The sequence below is a fragment of the Ceratotherium simum genome, unplaced genomic scaffold (genome assembly GCF_057802395.1).
Source record: "Ceratotherium simum simum isolate JZ-2026a unplaced genomic scaffold, ASM5780239v1 HiC_scaffold_49, whole genome shotgun sequence".
In the NCBI taxonomy this organism is placed as follows: Eukaryota; Metazoa; Chordata; class Mammalia; order Perissodactyla; family Rhinocerotidae; genus Ceratotherium; species Ceratotherium simum.
The window spans coordinates 236,315-244,772 of record NW_028261265.1 but is presented as its reverse complement, the minus strand read 5'-3'; the positions used below and the strand labels follow the sequence as shown (position 1 = coordinate 244,772).

Here is an 8,458-nt window from a genome sequence, read left to right as displayed (position 1 = left end):
CCCATTATTCTAGGAAGCATAGGAGAAGGTTTCTGCCAAATGAAAATCTAAAAGAGTTTGGGATTCTTGCATAAAGATAATACCCCCATAAGTAAAAAAGTAAAACCATAAATGTGTGCTCTGGAAATTGAGCTTTTAGAGGTAACTATACAAAACTTGTTCTAGAAGATAGCAGGTTCTAACAGCTGTATCAGAGTTAAATTAACTTCAGTTTAAACATATCCACATGATCCTCTTCCCTATGAAGCTTTAGACACAAGTATAAAAACTGCACAATGAATACTAGCTTTCGATTGCAACCCACATTTCAGGTTGCGGATAATAACCAAAATAATGAGGACTTAGGTTTAACCAAAGTTGTAATTCTGATTTCAAATTTGCTGCTTGCCTGAAAACCTCTTGAGGGGAAGAACTAAGTCTGTCTAAATCGTCATTCCACCTGTACCTACAAGCACAGTACTCAATAAATATTTTCTAAGTAAATTCACTCATTTTAATTCAATTCACATTTACTAAATATTGACTCTATGACAGGAAATGGTGATACAAAAATGGTCAAAATATGGATCTCAGCATCCTTGAAGTTGTTTTGGCCTCAGTTTCCATATTTGAATAAAAAAAAATTGGACTGAATGATTTCTAACATTCTTTCCCACCCTTCTATGATTCTACTACCGTAAGTATTAATTATTTATCTTTAAAAAATATTCAAAGCCATATTATTATCAGCTTTAAATTGTCCCTGTTAATGGTAAGGAGCAGTGGTAGTACAGGGTAGTGGTCTAAAAGCAAGGAAATTAAGGTCAGACAGTCTTGAGTTTAAACAGGAAAGAAAAGCACACAGTAATTTGAAAAAGGTGAGTTTAATATAATGAATTTTTAACTATAATAAGGAATTGGAATAAGGAGGTATTGGCTAGTAAAATGTAAAGAAAACTAAAAAATATAGGAATAGCAGATATAAAGAGCAATCACTACCCTTAGGACTGAGAGGGAACACCCTACAAATGCCTTCCCCTTACCCCAGGGCTGAGATACAGACCTTGTAGGAGAGGGGACAGCCATGAGCCGCTGAATGTCAGAGGATTTGCTGTCGTGCCTTGCTGGCAGAACTTGCTAGAACTCTGTGCTCTAATGGGCCTGTAAAAACTGTTCACAGAGAGGTGCCTCTCACTGCAAAACCAACCAAGGGGAAGATGCTGGCCACTAGGTGCCCCTGGCTGCCATGCACTGCAGGAGCTGGGACCAGCACAGCGAATGCACACTGCAGGGGCTGCAGAGGCCAAGCAGTGAGGAAGCTGCCCATGCTACGGGAGCCTGCTGATCAAGCACTCCAAAACCAGAAAACAGAGCCCATTCCTCCTACATTATCTCTCCATCCCTCGGTACAGACAAAGCCTAACATTGTGCTACCTGGCAAAGGGCCCAGATCCATTTTCACGGAGCAGGCAAAATAAGTGAATTTGGAGCTGATAGGCAACAAACAGATAAGAAACACAGTCCATTCCTTTGACTCTCGACCTCCACATGCTCCCTGCTACACATGTTTTGACTCCAATACAACAACAAAACAACTTTATATCACTATATAACAATGTATAGTTATCCTTCTTAAAAGAGATTTTATTCTTTCCCCCAAATGAGAAACAATCTGAAAAGTCATTGTATCCATCAGTGATTATATTAACTGTTCCTCAAATTCAGTAAGAGTCCCACTGAATATTCTGTTACCTAAATTGTAAATTTAACCAGCAACAGTATGTATATAACACAAAAAAAGGAAGCCAAGAGATGAAGAAAATGAAAAAATTAACAGTCAAGTAAAATTACACAAAACTTCTACAGTCCTCCTTTCTGAAATTGGTCACGGGACTTTAATATCTTAGTCTCCCTTCTTCCATCACCCATTGGTTATTATCTCTACCATCAGCCAAAACCTCAATAAGCCAGGGTTTAGTAACCCAAATCTTCATTACCAAAGAGTCTGAGTCCTCAATTGTCCCATCCTTACACCTTTTGTAAGTTGCTTGACCTCTCTAAACTCTTGTTACCTCATTCATAAAATAGCTAGTTCCCATCTCAAAACTTTGTGTTGAGGATTAAAGGAGTTAAGGCATGATGAGTTCCTAGTACGTAACAGATATTGTGAAAGTCTATACATTCTCTATGTCAATTCTTCCTTTCTTAATAAAGTAGCAGAAGACATATTAGAAGAGCTGTACGTGCAGCAATATTTTCCTTTTGACTTCAAAATAATTTTATGGATGAGTTTTTTAGATCTTGCATCATGGACCCTATTTTGAGTCCTATTTGAAAACTGGAGGATATACTCTATATCTCTGAAAGGCAGAATCTGTCCAGGATGGGGTGGGGTAAGATTTTGGTTTTCTCATACACTTCTGTAATATTTGAATTTGTTACTTCAAGTATGCGTGATTTTTGTCCTAGTCCTGTGTATGCAAATTTCTAGATTTATTACCTAGAGCAAATCACTTAACTTATCTGGAGTTCTTTTCTTATCTACAAAATGCATGTCCTTATCTACAAAATAGATGCCTCTGAATTTCCTTCCAACTCTAGCATACGTGATTCTATTTCTACAACTTCAGAGCTCTGTCCAGGTATACTTCACATGTGGAGAATAGATGTGCCTTTAGTTCATGCAAAGAGCACAATCTTTGGACTAGAATAGTATCAGTTCAAAAATCACCATTTACTAGATATATAACTTTGAGTGAGTTGCTTAACTTTTGGGCCTAAGTTTCCTCCTGTAAAACAGAAAAATAATAAGACCTCATGCACATTAACATGCAATAGGACTTCAACTAACTGTAGCTATGCCATTTCATCAAATAAAGGTCTGCATTGATTCTAAAATATATCATCACTATATTATGATCCATGAAGAAAAGGAATAAGGGAAGGAAGGAAGGAAGGGACGGAGGGAGGGAAGGAGAGAAGGAGGGAGGGAGGGAGGGAAGAAGGAAGGAAAGAAAGGAAGAAAGGAAGGAAGGAAAGAAAGGAAGGAAGGGAGGGAGGGAGGGAGGGAGGGAAGAAGGGAGGAAGGAAAGGAAGAAAGGAAAAAAGAAAGAAAGGAAGGAAGGAAAGAAAGGAAGGAAGGAGAGGAAGGAGCAAAGAAGGCATGGAGGGAGGGAGGAAAGAAGGTAGGAAGGAAAGGAAGAAAGGAAAAAAGAAAGAAAGAAGGAAGGAAAGGAAGGAAGGGAAGAAAGAAAGAAGGAAGGGAGGAAGGAAGGGAGGGAGGAAGAAAGGATGGGAGGGAGGGAGGGAGAGAAGAAGAAGAGTTTTCAATTACATCATGGCAGCCCATCACCGTAGCTGCTTTCCAAAATCAGAGATGTTAAAATGTGGCGGGGATCGGTGTGAAGTATTTTTAAAATCAGTGAAATAAGGCGTTACTGTTATTGTTATTCACTGAACACATACCACTCTGGTTGAAAAAGGCAACTCAGCAATCATTTTCATCTTCAATTCCAGCAATTAAAATATGAAATCAATATTACGAACACGGAAAGGAGCAAGTAGTATGTGTCCTTTATGGAAGGGCAGGATCAGTGTGTTTTATAATGAACTAATTATTGCGTGCCTACTGTGTGCAAGATTGGATGTTAGATGCCTGAGAGAGAATATCGAGCTCAGAGAGAATCCCTGTTCGTACTGGAGCAGACAGCACGGAAGGGAAGAAAAGCATTGATATAACTTGGTGAGGATAAAGAGTAAAGACAGGAAGCACTGGATAAATGAAAACGGAGGACAATACTATATTTTTTGTCTTAAAATGGAATATTAAACTGTAAAAAACGTGAACATTTTTAAGTACCTGTTCTGGAAAATTTTACATGTATCGAATGAAAACATAGTACCTGAAGCCGAATCAATATGAAGCAAACGATTCAGCGACCAGGGGCAACGTGCCACTAGGATTAGAATATGAAGCCTAGAGCAGTATAAGGAAAGAAGGAGAAAGTTAAAATTTCCCAAGCCTGATGACGTATGAACCTACTGTCCTCAAGAACCTAGGGTTTTCATTCCTGACTTAGACAAACAAAAATGTATGAAGGAAAATAGATTTGATAGTCCAAAAACAAAACAGGGTGGAAGGTGAAGCCATAGAAGAAGTTTCCAATCTGAAAACAAAAATGACATGCTTTAAGGTTTTACTGTCAACTCACTCAAGAACAAACAGATACTCTCTAAGTAGATAACAATGTTCCTGGTAATACTGGGCTAGCAACAGAGCCAGAAGGCATTCGGTAACCTTTTATTTACTTAAAAGCATACCTTGTATATCTGCCTAAGGGGAAAAAATAATACGCTCATTTTTTCTTCTACTTTGCATAACTTGTTTTTAGTTTTAAAGCTATTGTAAAATAGGCAGGCATTTTACTTAATGTTTTTCACAACAAAGCAAGTCATTGAAAAAAATTTAAATGACAAATATATTAAAGAGATTTTATAGGTAATTTTGCCAATTCTTTTCCCTCCAGAGAGCTTCACAGGCAGCAGGATGTCAGCATAAAATTATACAGACTTCTACAGAAAGGAATTCTCCATTTTAAGTAATCCATTTGGTATTTCTCCATGTAGGTAAATGCTTTAGTCGTGTTCCATGAGCATTAGAGACAGAATCGCAATATACTCTGGCTTCTGGTCCCATTTAGTCCCATCTGGTCACTTAACTTCTTAAGAAAGCACTCTGTCAGGTATGAAGTTCTGGATTTCAGTGGTGACGTTGTAACAACATGCTTTATATTATTTAGCAATAATTCTCCAGCAGCTTATTCTGAAAGAAGAAAAAAAGAGTCAGGTTTTACATGCTACATGATGTAGTTAAATGAAAGTAAATATCCAGTTATTTTACATCAGATGATAATTTGACCCATAGTTATTTTCTTCTGTTTTCTTTCTGTGCCTCTCTATGCCTGATAAATCTTCATTCTTATCTTTCTACACTCTTCTTTTCCCTCTATCCACGATGTTTAACCTTTACTAAACACTTATAATTTGTTTTTGGTTAGAAAGGAAAATAGGAGGCTGGAATGCCTTATGTGTATAATTAATAATACATAACAGTTACATAAATATTACTTAGCAAATGTTTATTATCTTAAAATAAAATTACATTAGAAAGAAAATAAAATTCAGAGGCGAAGACAAAGAGGTCTTTCTGGACACAGGTATTGTGCAAGAGCAACCTCAGGAGCAGAGTCGATTAATGGACGCAGCTACGTCACAGCACACAGAACCAGAACCTGGAATATCAGTGACCACACTCATAATCTTGATAATATTGATCTTACCCACAGAAAGAGAGTTAGAGGTGAGGCATGTAAGATACAATAATAGCATCACATTTCTAATACCAAGTACAGTAGGAGACGAAAAGCAGAAAGATATACAATTCTAGAATAAACCAATCCTAATAAACTCCAATCTATGAAGAGTAGATACATAAAAAAGCCCAGGGAAAGTTAACAGAATTCAGAATTTCCATTCCCACTATAGGCTTTAGTACCCAATCTGTCCATGGCAGGATTCCTTAGCACCTGATTTTTACTTATTAAAGAACTGTACTTAGAATGTTCTGGTTAAGCGTTGTGAATTTAACACACGGGTTTATTTCTGCTCCATCTAAAACACACGAAAAAATGGTGTGTTTAAATTAAAAAGGATAGACTTACAAAATCAAAGAAAACTAGAGCAATGTAGAATAGAGATAAGTTTTGGAAACTGGAAGCCAAGTAGGCAGTTATTACTGATTTAGGAGACCTGAATGGAGAAGATGTGTGTGTGAGAGGAGAAGAGGGGGGAAACAACAAGAATCTAGCAGTTTCACACCACAGGGGCCTGAGGAATTGGAGGGATCCGTTTCTTTGATGAAGATGCAAGGCGGAACAGAAAGCAAGGTAAGTGGCTGAATCTTTAAAAAGAGCTGCTATATCCCAACCAGCCAAATAATTCTCTCTCTCCTACCTGTGCTTAAGATAAAAGGTTATTCTCTGGAAGAGTCGAACAGTAGAGGATCTCATCTAAGGATACAAGGCACAGGTGAGGGTAAGAGGTAAGTAAGGTACCAAAAATGGGATTTAAGAGGTAACTCACTTACTGAACACTGAGTGCACCATCCCCTGCCCCCTCCTGGTGCCTAGACTACCAGCATCCAAGTATAAATGCCCCAACCAGGAAATGGAAGGAAAAACCAGATCAAAAGAAAAAAATCCCACCCATACTGACAATAGGAGATCCTCTCACAACAAGGGCCTGAGTTCCCCCATGGAGAAAATCCATCAGTAAACCAGCCCCTACCAAGAAAGCAGAGCTCCGATGAAATCTTAGCGCCCCACTCCTAATATAAACATGAGGCCAAGCGCCACCAGCCAGTTGTGGAAAGTCTCTAATAGAAAACATGAAAATGAAAACATGCAGAAAAAGAAAGAAACCAAAGCAATTTAAGATGCAAAATAAATTTTTAAAGAATATTTTATTGTCCTTAAAGAAATAAAAGAAATATTATAACTATGGCCCCAAATCAGAATGCTACCAAAAAAAAAAAAAAAAAAAAAAACACCATTTCAGATAACAAAAAAAAGTTCTTAGAAAACTAAGATATCATAGCACAAACTAAAAATAAGAGAAAGATTAGAAAATAAAGTTGAGGCTATCTCCCAGAAAATAAAACAAAGCAAAGAAAAATAGGACAGAAAACATAGGAAGAAAAGAAAAATGATTGATTCGGGAAGGCCAGCATTTATATTATAGGAGTTTCAGAGAAAGCAGGCAGAGAAAATGGGAGGGAAAAAATTATCAAAGAAATAAAACAAGGAAAATTCCCCTAATTTAACTGATAGACATGAATCTCCACATTGAAGAGAGCATAAAGTATCCAACAGAAATAAATGGAAATAAAGAAAAACAACTCAGACCAAAGTCCATCACTGCAAAACTTCATCTCCTAAGGAATAAAGGAGGATCCTAAAATTTTCCAGAGAGAGAAAACTAACACACTAAGGACTGTGCATACAGTACCATAAGCCTTCTCCACAGCAATGCTGAAAGGAAACAAATGAAAAAATGCTTTTAAATGCTGAGGCATTATTTGCTACTTAAAAATTTAAGTTCAAGCTGTCTATCAACTGTGAAAACAGAAAAAAATAATTCCAGTATACATATTCTCAAAAAATTTCTCCCTCCATATATTTACCTGAAACTGCTGGAGAATGTTCTCCATCAAAACAAGGGAGTACATACGTTAGGAAGGCATAGCGTATCTTCCAGCTCTATATCAATCACAGTTCCTAGTTCCAAACAACAACAGAGGACCCTGGATGATGACCTAGATGAAGTTTGTCTGGAAGATGTGGATAATTTATAGAATCATTGGGAGGGCTAGAAAAACAAGGCATGCCACAGCACTGTCACTGAAGAGATGTGACATTTTACATCTCTTGAGCTGTGGTGGGGGTGGGGAGGGGGGATGGGACCATCATGGGAGTCCTCCACGACAAGGACCCAAAGGTTTGGCGCAAGAGCCTAAGAGCAGGACATCTACTGAAGGCCGCTGGTCAGGCAGTGCAGGTGTCTCGCCAGAGGAGCCAGCTGCACCTTCACCCAAGTTGTCCTGAAGACGTTCACGAGTCCTACCAAATGGCATCTTCTATCCCCGTTGGCTGATGATCCGGAAGATGAAGCCTCCTGGCCCGGAAGACAAAACAGCTGCGCTTGTAGGGACTAGAACGGACGACGTGTGTGACCAGAAGGTGCCCAAACTACCGGTGTGCGCGCTGCGCGTGAGCAGCCGCGCCAGAACCGCATCCTCAGGGACAGGAGCAAGATGCTCACCTTTGACCAGCTGGCCCTGGACTCCCCCCGGCGCTGTGGCACCGTCCTGCTCTCCGGTCTTCACAAGGGCCGAGAGGTGTAGAGGCATTTCTGCCAGGCCCGGGAACCGCACAGGCGCACTACGCGCCGCTGCGCTCCCAGGGCTGGAAGTCTGAGCGCGCCAGAGGCGGAGGGTCTCACTGTGGTTACAAAAACTAACTCCAGATCCTGCCTTGTTCTTAAAAAGATTTTGGATGCAAAAAAAATAAAAAATAAAAAAACAGGTCACTGAGGCCTTTTTATTTTGGGCACAAAACCACTGGGGATCTTGCCTGTGGACACCTCAGAGATTACAGTGTAGATACACACGGCTCCAGACACTCGGCGGGAAGCGAGGTGAGAAAAACACTGATTCCGGCCAATCACGTTATTGCAGAGCTAGGGTTTCTGGCCGGGTTCCAGATGGTGAAGGTTGGCTTCCGTAGCAGTTTTAAGAAGGCCGTGAGAACATCATGAGATGGAGAGGGCAGTTAACTACAAGAGGCCCCTGCAAGTATTGGCTGGGGGCCTGGAGCTGCCCCTGCGTACACCAAGAACCCCACCTGACAAACAGTGTTATTTC

The 8,458-nt window shown here is 39.6% G+C and overlaps 1 pseudogene; it reads left to right on the top strand.

Moving 5' to 3' along the window:
• The first annotated feature begins 5,900 nt into the window (after positions 1–5,900).
• On the top strand, positions 5,901–8,227 carry LOC147911178 (large ribosomal subunit protein eL18 pseudogene; annotated as a pseudogene).
• The last annotated feature ends 231 nt before the right edge of the window (positions 8,228–8,458 follow it).